Source organism: Mytilus edulis, chromosome 5, assembly GCF_963676685.1.
Source record: "Mytilus edulis chromosome 5, xbMytEdul2.2, whole genome shotgun sequence".
NCBI lineage: Eukaryota > Metazoa > Mollusca > Bivalvia > Mytilida > Mytilidae > Mytilus > Mytilus edulis.
This window is the reverse complement of record NC_092348.1, coordinates 72,459,908-72,473,042: the sequence shown is the minus strand read 5'-3', so window position 1 is coordinate 72,473,042 and position 13,135 is coordinate 72,459,908.

Genomic DNA, 13,135 nt, shown 5'->3' with positions numbered 1-13,135 from the left:
GGGTTGCAATTACATGTTGAAATTTCTTTAATTTACTTGTTCTTATATTGTCTTCCTTTTTTTATATTGTCTATCATGACATCTTTATAGATAGTTGTTGCTAAAATGGAGGGTATTTCCTAAATGGTTTTCTTGAAGTCATCTCTTCGAAATTTTACAGATAACATGATTCGGTTGAGTCTTTTTATATCTGTGTTACAGATGAATACGGATAAATTTCACTTGTCGTAAAGGCAATACCGTTCACTTATCTGCTTCCACATCTATCACTAGTGGAGCAGAAACAATTCATTTATCGTATACCATCCATGTGTATACTCCAATTCGTATTGTTTAGTCTTATAAAGCCCCACTCACACTGTCACGTGCTACTACGTTTTAAAATGCTACGTTTCAACTGCGTTTTAAATAAAAATGTCCCGGTTTTTTTTTAAAGTTAGGTTTTGCTAGGTTTTGCTCTCGAGGTTTTGCTACGTTCTTATCACGTTTTGCTACGAATAAGTACGTGTAGACCCACGTTTCCATCACGCATTGATACGTTTCGATACGTAGCTAGCACGTTTTGTTGCGTTGCGCTAAGCTTTGGTACGTATTTACTAGGTTTCTACTTCGTTTCAATTTTCGCTACGTTTGTTGTTGAATTTTCAAAACATACGGGACAGGTCCCGTTTTGAACAAAGGATCACTTCGTTGATTATATAGGGAATCACCGCAGCATGACTGGAGGTGGCCCTTCAAACCCAAAGCCCACTGAGTCAGCGGGCCCTCCACTTATGAAAAGTTCTGGATCCTCCACTGTATCCACACATCATGTGGACCCTTTGACTAAAATAGATGAATTTTCACCTCAAAATTTAGTCTGAGTAGAGGTCGGTCATTTAAAAACGTATCAACCGTATCATATACCATGACGTATCCGCATATGCAGATACATCAAAAAAATATTATGCAATCCAGAGCTTAAGACGTTTAACTAATTGGAATCTGTTCGAAACAATCAAACATGTACTTTCAATTTTTGCGATAGAGGTGTTTTGTAAAAAAAAAAAGGGGGGGTCAATCAACTACTTTTTCATGCCCATAAAAAGGAGCCAATGTAGGGAAGGTACACGAATATCGTACAAAATCCTTAAATAATCTATGTCAAAAATATTTCAAGATCTTACATGAATAAACACATAAAAAATTTAATGTACCAAGTATATAAATATAAGGAACTTTGAATATTGTTCATTTGCGATTTTATCATAAAAGGTAATAGAAACACTAGTTATGTTTTAATGTACGTTGTTTAACCAAACATAAAGTATTTATGTGCTAAAATGCTCCATCTATTTTGAACATATGTGTAAATAACTGAGCACATCCAATTATTTACACTTCAACATTAGCCTTTACTTTCTAAAATCAATAAAACAAACAAAAAAAGTTTGGATACTGAATGGCGCAGTGACCACCTCTTAAATTTTATTTCTTATACAAAATAAATCTGATCTGCATGTTTAGTCCATCAAACTAAAAAAATAAAAGTCCCATCAAAAACGCAAGATGTCAGAATCTTGGACAATATGTTCTGCAACAAAATAATCTACAAAATAAATACAACACATTTAAATACTGTTCTACATAAAACTTGAATACAAATATTTTGTATACAAAAAAAAGAAAATAAACTTCTACCTAAACATATATGACGTGCGCGTATGTGGTCACTACCCAGTCCTCGATAACTAAAAACCCGTGCAATTTACTTTTATACTGACCGCCAAACCGGTTAACGGCAATAGTATACAACTTATACAAAATCTCCCTTATAAAATTAATGCGCAATCTTTCAAATACCTTCCGCATACCGCACATAAATTCATTTATGTTTTAATGCACGTTGTTTAACCAAACATAAAGTATTTATGTGCTAAAATGCTCCATCTATTTTGAACATATGTGTAAATAACCGAGCACATCCAATTATTTACACTTCAACATTAGCCTTTACTTTCTAAAATCAATAAAACAAACACAAGTGTGGATACTGAATGGCGCAGTGACCACCTCGACGCACAAAGAAAGAACTACTAGACAGAAATATACAAGTAACTAAATTCCAAGATTCTTAGAAACTGATAAACGCTTTTGTAAATTTTCTAACACATATCCATCTTTGACTCTATCTGATTTCCAGCGACCGTGCATTTTAAATAATCTATCAGATATACCATTCTGAGCGGCGGCTGTTGCCCCTCCAGCTCTGAAGCTATGTAAACCAAAATCAGTTATACTACAGCCAAAATCAGCTAATGCCATAGATACGATTTCTCTAGTTCTAGTGTACGACAGACATACATTTTTCTTTCTTAATGAAAATACATTACGACTCTTAAACAAGAGGCTGTCACAACGACAGCAAACCGGATTTATTGACATTTATTTGTGTCCTGGCAATATCACAAGAACCATTACTGATGAATGGTGAAAGTGAAAATCGTCAATATCAAATTTGACCTCCATTTTGTCATCAGTATCAACATATAAAAATTTGAAAAGCTTAGATTGAATGGTTCATGAGTAAATGCAACAACCTGAATGGAAACGCCATTTTACGATCTTTCAAGAACCATAACTCCTGAACGGTAAAAGTCAAAATCGTCATTATTGAACTTGACCTCTATTTTGTCATCAGTAACAACATATTAAAATTTCAAAAGCTTTGGTTGAATGGTTCATGAGAAAATGCACAGACACGACGGGAAAAACCATTTTTCAATCTTTCAAGAACCATACCTCCTGAACGGTAAAAGTCAAAATCGTCATTATTGAACTTGACCTCCATTTTGTCATCAGTAACAGCATATTAAAATTTCGGAAGCTTTGGTAGAACAGTTCATGCATAAATGCACGGACACGACTGGAAACTCCATTTTACAATCTTTCAAGAACCATAACTCCTGAAGGGTAAAAGTCAAATTGGTCATTATTGAACTTGACCTCCATTCTTTCATTAGTAACAACATATTAAAATTTGGGAAGCTTTGGTAGAACAGTTCATGCGTTAATGCACGGACAACTCTATTTTTCAATCTTTCAAGAACCATAACTCCTGAACGGTAAAAGTCAAAATCGCCATTATTGAACTTGACCTTCGTATAGTTGTCAGGAATAACATATTAAAATTTTAAAAGCTTTGGTTGAACGGTTCATGAGTTAATGCACGGACAAACATTTGATTGCCGCCCGCCCGTCCACCCGCCCGACCGCCCGGCCGCCCGCCGTACATCCCCAAATCAATAACCGACATTTTTGTCACAAAAATCCGGTTAAAAACGAGATCGATCTAAAAATATACATATCGGACTTCATATCTATATTGGCTACATCTAAATAGTTTGAAAGTAAAGCAACAGGACATTGTGGACTTTCTAGCTTTGATATGAAAACATGGTTGCCTTTTCTATAACAATCTGTTTTGCTCCTTTCGACAAAAATATCTATATAACCATCACAAAAACTTATATGTTTGGCTTTAATGTTACATAATTCATTAAAACGTAAAAAACCAGTATAAACTTAAGAACAGATAGTAAGTAAATGTAAATCTTTGAGTGTGCTATTGGAAGTATTATATCTAGCAAACAATTTAATTATAATATCAGGTGTCACGGGTTCCTTTTTCTTAATAGGTCTAGAAAGTGTTCTTCTTGCTGACTCAACTATTGAAGAAATTAAATCTGAGTCGCAAGGATTTTTTTACACCAGCTAAATTTTGTGCCCATCTGATACTATAAAATGCAGACTCAATTGAACTAAATTGATTTGCAGATTCTATTAAATTTTGCAGATAAAGACCAACATAAATTTCTTTGCATGGTAAAATACAAGTTATTTCGCGATACTTTTCTGTCCATTTGGCAAATCTTTTAAAACCACCACTATATTTGTCTACTGTAGATTTAGCTCTAGCATCAGTTACAGTTGTTGGCAAATTATGAAAAAAGCAGACGAAGCTCAGGATGTGCCACTTTTTCATTTTCAGACCAGAATCTAGTTGAAAATATTTTCTGTAATCAAATAAACACTCTAATAAAAAATGTATAATATAATCAATACATACCGTTCTGATTTCTATATGGTCCTGTGACCAACACTACACAATGCAAATAGGTAACACATCATAGAAGATGTACGTCCAGTGACACTTAAACATATGGTCCAGTGACACTTAAACATATGGTCCAGTGACCTCTAAACACATACATGGTCCAGCAACCTTTAAAGCGGTCCAGTGTAATCAGTACATAAAAACACCCAGTGGTGCAACATCTTTATCCACAATCTGTAAATAATAAAACGCATATTAATTCATCTGAGAAGCATCCAAACGAACAGCTAATAATAGCCCATTAAATGTCCCATTAGCGAACATAGAATTCTTATTATTGCCTGCAACTAAGATTCTGTCAATCTCATGAAATTCTAAAACATCTCTGACAAACCAAACATATTCTAAATTTTCCTTAAATAAAAGAGACCAAAACGCAGACGATGACCATTTCGGAACGATTAATGTTCCTACTGCCATGCAATTAATTAAATGATTAATGCATTTGCTAAATAGATTAACAGGAGGGACTAACCAATTATTATCCCCCTTCCAATTACAAGTAAAAGCATCAATTCCACTCGTACCCGGATTCCAAAATAGAGAATTAAATCTCCCGAGTTTCGCATTGTTCATATTAGCGAATCTATCAACTGTATGTAATCCCTATAATCTATCTATGAAGTTGAAAAATTCAAACGAAATACCCCAATCGTCAATATCGACGATCCTACTCAAAGCGTCTGCTTTTTCGTTATCTTCCCTCGGGATCCATTCTGGATGTAACGCAATATTATAATAAAAGAAACACAAATACTAAATATTGACAAAGCCAACGTTTGCAATTCTGGTACTTTGCTACCTTTCTGAATAATACCAACAGCATTTTGGTTATCTGTGAAAAACGAAACTAAACTATTCGATAGTAAATGCTTAAAGCTATCTATAGACAGTTCAATAGCTTTCAATTCTCTCCAAGTGGAACTTTTAATAGCTTCATGCTTCAACCACTGCTTATGCATGATATGATCAGAATTAGCTACAAAACCTGCAGCTCATTGCCAAGAATCTGTCCGGTTTAAGGGAGATAACTCAATTTGATAACAATTATTTGTATCAACAAGGACGATAACCCATCCTCGCTCCACATGGGGTTACTTGATAATTTGACATGTGCGATAAGACGCACAATTAAGGGGTTGAACACCCGCTGTTTTGTAAAGATAACTTCAGTGAAAACCAATACCAGATGTTATCTATAAAATAATTTCGAATCATGTTTTCTGTATTTTGGTACAGTTTGTTAAATTGATTGAAGGCCGGAGAGATCTTCGATCTATGTTGAAACCTGGGACTTCTGAAGAGGATTATAAGTCCTAGTTGAAACGTCTCAAGATGTTTGATCTCAATTGGTATATGTAAAATGCATATAAATAAAAATAGATATTATTTTTTATATAGATTAGACCGTTGGTTTTACACTAGTAATTTTTGTGGCCCTTTATAGCTTGCTGTTCGGTGTGAGACTAAGCTCCGTGTTGAACACCGTACCTTGACCTATAATGGTTTACTTATATAAATTGTGTCTTGGATGGAGAGTTGTCTCATTGGCACTCATATCGCATCTTCCTATATCTATATATAACTGGTACCTCAAGAATTCGAAATGTCTGTCATTTCATTTAATTTCAAACATTCATTGACATTTCATAATTATTTAATTTAACAGTATACTTTAAGAGCGGATAACAGCACAATTCCTCGAGTAAAATAAAGTGTTGTTGGTTAATGTCTGTCATATCTTTTTTTTCGTAAATTGTTTTGTTATGAATGGGGCCGTTAGTTTTCTCAATTGAATATTTTTTTTATGTTGGGGCCTTTTATAGCCGATTATATGGTATGTGTTTGCTCATTGTTGAAGGCCGTACGGTTGCCTATAATTGAATACGTCCACTTCATTTGAACTTTGGTGGATAGTTGTCTTATTGGCAATCATACCACATCTCTTTATTTTTATATGTATGTTGGATGTGTACTGGTGGATAATTTATCTTCAAATCGGTACTTTAGATCTTTTGTATTCTGTAGATAAGTTTCGTGCCAATCTGACAAGGAAGCCTTTCCTACTAATTTTAACAGTTTGGTCGTGTGTTGTGCTTTCATCCCAACCACAGATATATTTGAGCACTCACAAACATTTTAACTCCGCTGCATTTCACGGTTTCTAGTTCCGTTTTATAAAGCCAGGAACAAATTACTTGTAATTATGTGGTTGTCGTTTCTTGCTGTCTGAAATATTTTTTTACTTGGTGTTATTGATTAAGCATATACTATAGTTCGTTTGGGTTCCCCTTGTTTTCATTGTTTCGACTTTTAACATGAGATCTGTTAAAAAACGTTTAACCCACCGCATTTTTGTGCTTGTCCCAAGTAAGGAACATCTAGCACTTGATAGTCTTGTGTGCGTGCGTGTTTGTTTGGGTTTTTTTTAAACTTTGGTTCATTTATGTTACGGAGTTTGGTGTGGCATTCTTTTCGCTGAAATGTAGTAAACAGTTTTGTGTATAGGGGCAAACTAGCACGTGGGGAATATTCTTGTGCTGCGTTAAAGACCAATTGGTGGATTTGGGCCGTTTTTTGCTTTATGGTCGGATTGTTGTCTATCTTTTTTTACACATTTTTCGTTTCCATTCTCAAATCTATCCTATAAAGCTTCTATACGATGTGCTTGTGGTGTATTCTATATGCTGTTTTATGCACTGTTAAATCGCGACGAAATGGAATTGTTCTCCTTTATGATCGTGCATTGAAATTGTGATAAAATAGCCTTAAAAAAGGTTATACAAGTATTATTACGAAAAAAGAACCAGTTAAAATGCTCACTGGGGAGTTGTCTCATTGACAATCTGCAATCATACAGCTACTGCTGAACTTTTTTTTTTTTTTTTTTTTTTTTACCAAATATGAATAGAAACCATTTAATCCCATTAATTAAAAAAAATTGTGATTGTGTTTTGATAAAACATTCAGCTGAACGTGCATCTTTTTAATACAATGTGTTTTAGATTACGATTGCATTCTCATACTTTATTTTAATATTGGTTAAAAGCACGTGATAACAGACACAAACAAAAACTTTGATTATAATTAAGTTCAATTATAAAAACGTGAATTTCATATTATTTAGTGTTTTGTAATTCCTTCAGCCCTTAACAAAGTTAACACAAAACGTCGTTTACACTATATCACATGAATTATTATGTCTCAGCGTGACTGTATAAACAAGATTGTGTAACAGGCTGCTATCTGTTTACACAAACAATGTATCATGTTGTCAAATAGATATTGATAGAATAAAAACTTAAAATCGCCTACTTTTAAATCAAATTTGGTGCAAGAAGACAATAACCAATTTAAAAATAAACTACACCACATTAAACTATAACTTTTCATCTTTCTCTTGGTCACAACAGCTAAGGAATGTCATCAGTAAAAGTATTTTATTTATTTTTTCAAAGCTGACCACTTTTCCTAAAAATGACATTTTCTGTTAGAATAATGGCAAATGTAAGCCATTTGACATTACTGTATGAAAATCTAAATTTGCTGCATCAAGTTTAAACATTATTTTAAAATAAGTTATATCATTAAAAAGAAGACACATTAAGGATTATGATGATCAGAACAGCTAAGAAAAGAAATGAGAAGAAAATCGAATATTGTCTGTTAAAGATTATTTTCCATATAATTTCTATATAACGATTGTATCCATGTAGGGTATCTGAATTCACGCATGCGCAATGTTGACCGGACTGATTCTTGACAATGTGCACCATCACTGGCGTCAGTGAACACTTTAAAATCTGAAATTTCTCGCAAGATTGCCACAGGCTTTAAATTTACGATATTTTGTCTCCAAAATAAAATTTCTCGTATAGAACCTGAATAAAAATTCAAATCTACAAATTGATCCCACTCATCTCTACTGTTAATCACTGAAAAAATGCACCTAGTCATTATCTGTGTGACATTTCCTATAACTGGGGTAAAAGAAATTATTTTACCACAAAATTTCGCAAGTAACCTTATTTTCACTTTGTGAGGCTGTTCTAAAATGACTCTTGCTAAAATCTACAATATTTGCCACTTTCTCTGGAAGCAATTGAAATAGACAAAGCTTCAAATCCCATATAAATCCAAGCCAGACTAAATTCTGAACAGGCCTCCAAATACACTTATCTTTATTGGATACAAATCCAGACAAAATAAAGTCATGTTTCACCCGTATAGCTTGTTGTGCACATACCTGTTCTTCTTCTGCTAACGCCAATCCATCGTCCAAATAAACAGTTATCTTAATCCCATCCTTACGCCAATGTTTTACCAAAGGACGAACTACCTTTGTAAAAATGTACCCTGCTGATGAAAGCCCAAATGACAAAACATTAAAAACGTAATATTTTACAGAATTACCAAATTTCCATGAAAATCCCAAATATTTTTGATGCTTAGGAAAGATATTTACGTGATGATAACCAGATTTAAGATCAAAGACGAATCCAAAACAATTCGAAGTTAAAAACTGACTAGCTGTTTTCCAGTCCTCGAACTTGACCTTACAATAACGTGCCTGTTTGTTTACATGTCGTAAATCTAAAATCAAACGACCTTTACCTGATTGACTTACAGATACCGTTAACGGATTTACAACAAAAGGTGCGTTCGACTCCTCTCTGATCAAATTAGAATCTAACAAATCCTGTATAGCCTTCCCTACAAAATCTGAATTATCAAATGCAGATTTATTGTTTTTTTCAAAAATACCCTTTCAGGTTCATTGATAAAAGGAATTTTATAACCAGAATTAATTATATCTAGAAAAAACTGAAGTATATATGCTTTTCCAAAAAGAAATAGAATGCTTCAGTCTATTATGTACATTAATCAAAAATGAACCAGATTCATATTCAAAATAAGTTTGAAAATTGTCTAAGCTTTGTACCTGTAAAATGTCCGAATTTCTTTTATGCAGAAGATCATCTGGAAGCTGTGAAGTTACTGTTCCCTCCGTTCTTGCATTCCTTGGCCCAATGCCCATACAACCCACACTTGTAGCAAATGTCTCTGGCTTTTGATCTGACGAATCTTGAATTAGAGGCCGATGCCCCGCCAACACGAAAGGGAGGCTGTGAAACAGTTGCAACACCATCAGCTCCACGGGCGACTGAAGACGGGCCGCCTGCAGCTTCAGCGGGTCTTTTCTTTACACTTCTGTTACCGCTACTACCCTTTGTTACTTTCATCTTCTTCACGGCTCTTGTCTCTGCAGCTCGTATCTTCTTCTCATCTTCTGAATTGCTAGCTACATCGTCAGAAAAATATTCGTCAACGGTTTTCCATCCTGCCTCTGACTTGTCCGCTATACGGATCAGTTTGTTTCTATTCTTTAGCACCTTTTCAGACTCCTCTAACAACGAAACGGCCTTGGAATATCTCTTATGATGCAAGTTGTCTAAAGCGTCACTAATATTGTCTAAAATGTCTGAATTTAGATCAAACTGCACCTGATTTCCTTTGTATCGTAAATTATTCTCGGTCGTCTTGACTTTACGGGCTAAATCCTGAGTAGTGTCAGCGAAATTTCTTTCATTCCCCGACAATTTCTTACCAAAGTAGTTTTGCATAAGCGAAAGCAAATCAGCATTGGAAATCTCCTCATCAGGAACCGCAGCATGTGAAGCAACTTCAGGTTGAATATTATTCAATAAGTTGTCTGGCTCAATATCGGACATGATGAAAATAAACTTCTACCTATATATATATGACGTGCGCGTATGTGGTCACTACCCAGTCCTCGATAACTAAAAACCCGTGCAATTTACTTTTATACTGACCGACAAACCGGTTAACGGCAATAGTATACAACTTATACAAAATGTCCCTTATAAAATTAATGCGCAATCTTTCAAATACCTTCCGCATACCGCACATAAATTCATTTGTCGTCATGTCATAAAATACATTTGAAAAAAAAACATACTGAGTATCCCTCTATATGTTAAATAACAATTTGGTTCAACGTGAGCACAAGTTATCACATAATCAAACGATTTTACCGTATTCACTCTTATGCCTGTTAACTGTTCCAACTATCGTCGGATTGCATGCTCCACAAAAACTCGATATTTCCTTATTGTTTTGTTAATTTTTTTTTTTTTAACATTAGAAATTAATAAGTTGTCCATTTGCATTATTGAAAGTACATAAAATCAAAGCCCAGAATCAAATACGTTTTTTTGGGTATATCTACAGATACGGATACGTCAACGTATAAGATACGGTTGATACGTCTGTTATATAGTAAAATTGTGAATTGCCAAAGACAAAATTTTAATATACACGGCTGGTAATCTACACACGCAGAACATTTGGTTCTGCAATAAAAACCGTGAGAGGATTTTCCGGTTGTGCTTGAGTGGAGTAATTGTCACCGCTTCAAAAGGTATGTACATTTCTAAATCTAAATTTTCTTATTCAACTGATCAAAATATTGAAAATCGAAGAATGTCATGCTGTGGTGAATACTTTAACGAAGAGATACATGTATCATTTACTGTTGTACGTAGAGTTGAACTCCTACAAAATCAGTTGTCCCACAAGAAATTGCCTAAAAAAGTGACATTTCAATTTTGAAATGGTTCTTTTTACAGACCTACAAGTTCAAATTTAGTTTTTTTTCGGGCAATGGATATGAATGTTGTTTTTGGCGGCGTGTGCGCTGTCCTGTGTTGATAGACATCTTAATAATTCCAAAAACAACATTTTCCCGTGAAGTCATGCGTGAGGGAATCGGTTCTGATTGAGGACATCGTGAATGCGTGAGGGGAGGTACAAATCTTATCTTTATATTCAAGCTATCAGTCGTTGAAACTTACCTAAATTTGGCTACATTGTTCATGAAAAAACACATATGTGAGTGTGCTTAAAAAAGTTTACGAGATTGGATTTTGAAATAATTGTAGGAACCTAGGTTTAATAATATGTTTCACGAAGAGTAAAAAAGACACAAAATGTTGTCAACGATTTTGTTTTCTTGCTACAAGTAAAAACTAGACCGATTATTTGCCCACATCTGCAAATTTGGAGACAGATTTGCAATTCAATAGTTAGACTTTATTCACATAAAGAATATTTGGTGATTTATTGTATGAATCAAAATCTTTAAACAAATATCAAATTTTGTGTTTTTAGAATCATCTTTTTTTTTTAAATAAACTATTTTAGGGGAGATAACTCCTTTCGTAAATGTGTATAACATGAATCTTAATCAAGCTTTTTTCAACTGATTTTTATAGTTCGTTCTTATGTTGTACTGTAACGTTATGGGTCATCGTAAATTCGCATTTTACTATTTTTATGTATTACATATAACTTGTTCGTCCGGTCACTTTTTCGCGGGGATCGGTTTTCTCGTGCTTGAGACTCAATGTCCAGACTTATTTAAACAAATAATAAGTTTTCATCGGCGATATCATTTTCTTATATATATTTGGTGATTGTGACGTATATTTGACGACAGGACTACTCCCAGAGGGTTTAGTTCGCTTCGAGGGCGGGGATAACTTGTATCTCCGTTGCTTTTTGTAGAGAGTCAATTTCAGTCCTCTTTTCCTTTTTCCTTTGAACAATACATTTTCTGAAATTGAACAAACAATTAATAGTTTGATTTCATTGAATCAGTGATCAGTTCACATCTATTTTAAGTATAAGGATAAATCTGTGCCTTTAATCAGCATTGATCACATTTATTGAGTCAACAAAAGTCACAAAGCCAGAGATTAAAAAAAAATGTCTGTACTTCCCCTCACGCATTCACGATGTCCTCAATCAGAACCGATCCCCTCACGCATGACTTCACGGAAAAATGTTGTTTTTGGAATTATTAAGATGTCTATCAACACAGGACAGCACACACGCCGCCAAAAACAACATTCATACCCATTGCCCGAAAAAAAAACTAAATTTGAACTTGTAGGTCGGTAAAAAGAACCATTTCAAAATTGAAATGTCACTTTTTTAGGCAATTTCTTGTGGGACAACTGATTTTGTAGGAGTTCAACTCTACGTACAACAGTAAATGATACATGTATCTCTTCGTTAAAGTATTCACCACAGCATAGCATTCTCCGATTTTCAATATTTTGATCAGTTGAATAAGAAAATTTAGATTTAGAAATGTACATACCTTTTGAAGCGGTGACAATTACTCCACTCAAGCACAACCGGAAAATCCTCTCACGGTTTTTATTGCAGAACCAAATGTTCTGCGTGTGTAGATTACCAGCCGTGTATAGCACGACTTTAAATGACCGACCTCTATTACGGACAAACGTTTAACCTACACATCTGGAAAAGATATAAGACATAGCATGCCCTAGATAAATATATTTCAAATATGTTTGATTACTATACTATAATAAAAATATTAATTTTCGCGAACCATTTAGGTCACGGAAATTCCAAAATATGGCATCAGTAAGGAGAGTTGTACAAATAATATGAATACACAAAGCCCTATCCAAATTTTCTTTAGCTAAAAGTATGCATCTTTTTCTATTTTACTAGAACACACCCGTGATATCGCGGGTCCGTGACTGAATTCAAGTATATAACTATGCGCAAGCCTTATTTTAGTATTAGTATTGTCATAAGATAAAGTCATGCCTATTATAAGATACATAGTTTTCTCTGCTTTCAAATCTTTTTGTTTGATCCCGTCGAACTGGAACAATTATTGGTAATATTAATTATTTGGAAAACAAAAGGTCCTGGAATGGAGTATTTTTTAATCAACAGCATTGTCCTATATTAGTTATAAATAAAGTTAGATTCTTAAATTCTTAGATTCGCTGTTTTACGTCATGCACGCTAACAAATGTACATGCATGAGCATGAAGGTTATAATTGCAAATGGTTTAACTATGTAAAATCTGTGTTTAATGACTATGGCTTTTGTGAAATATATAATATTCCGGAGCA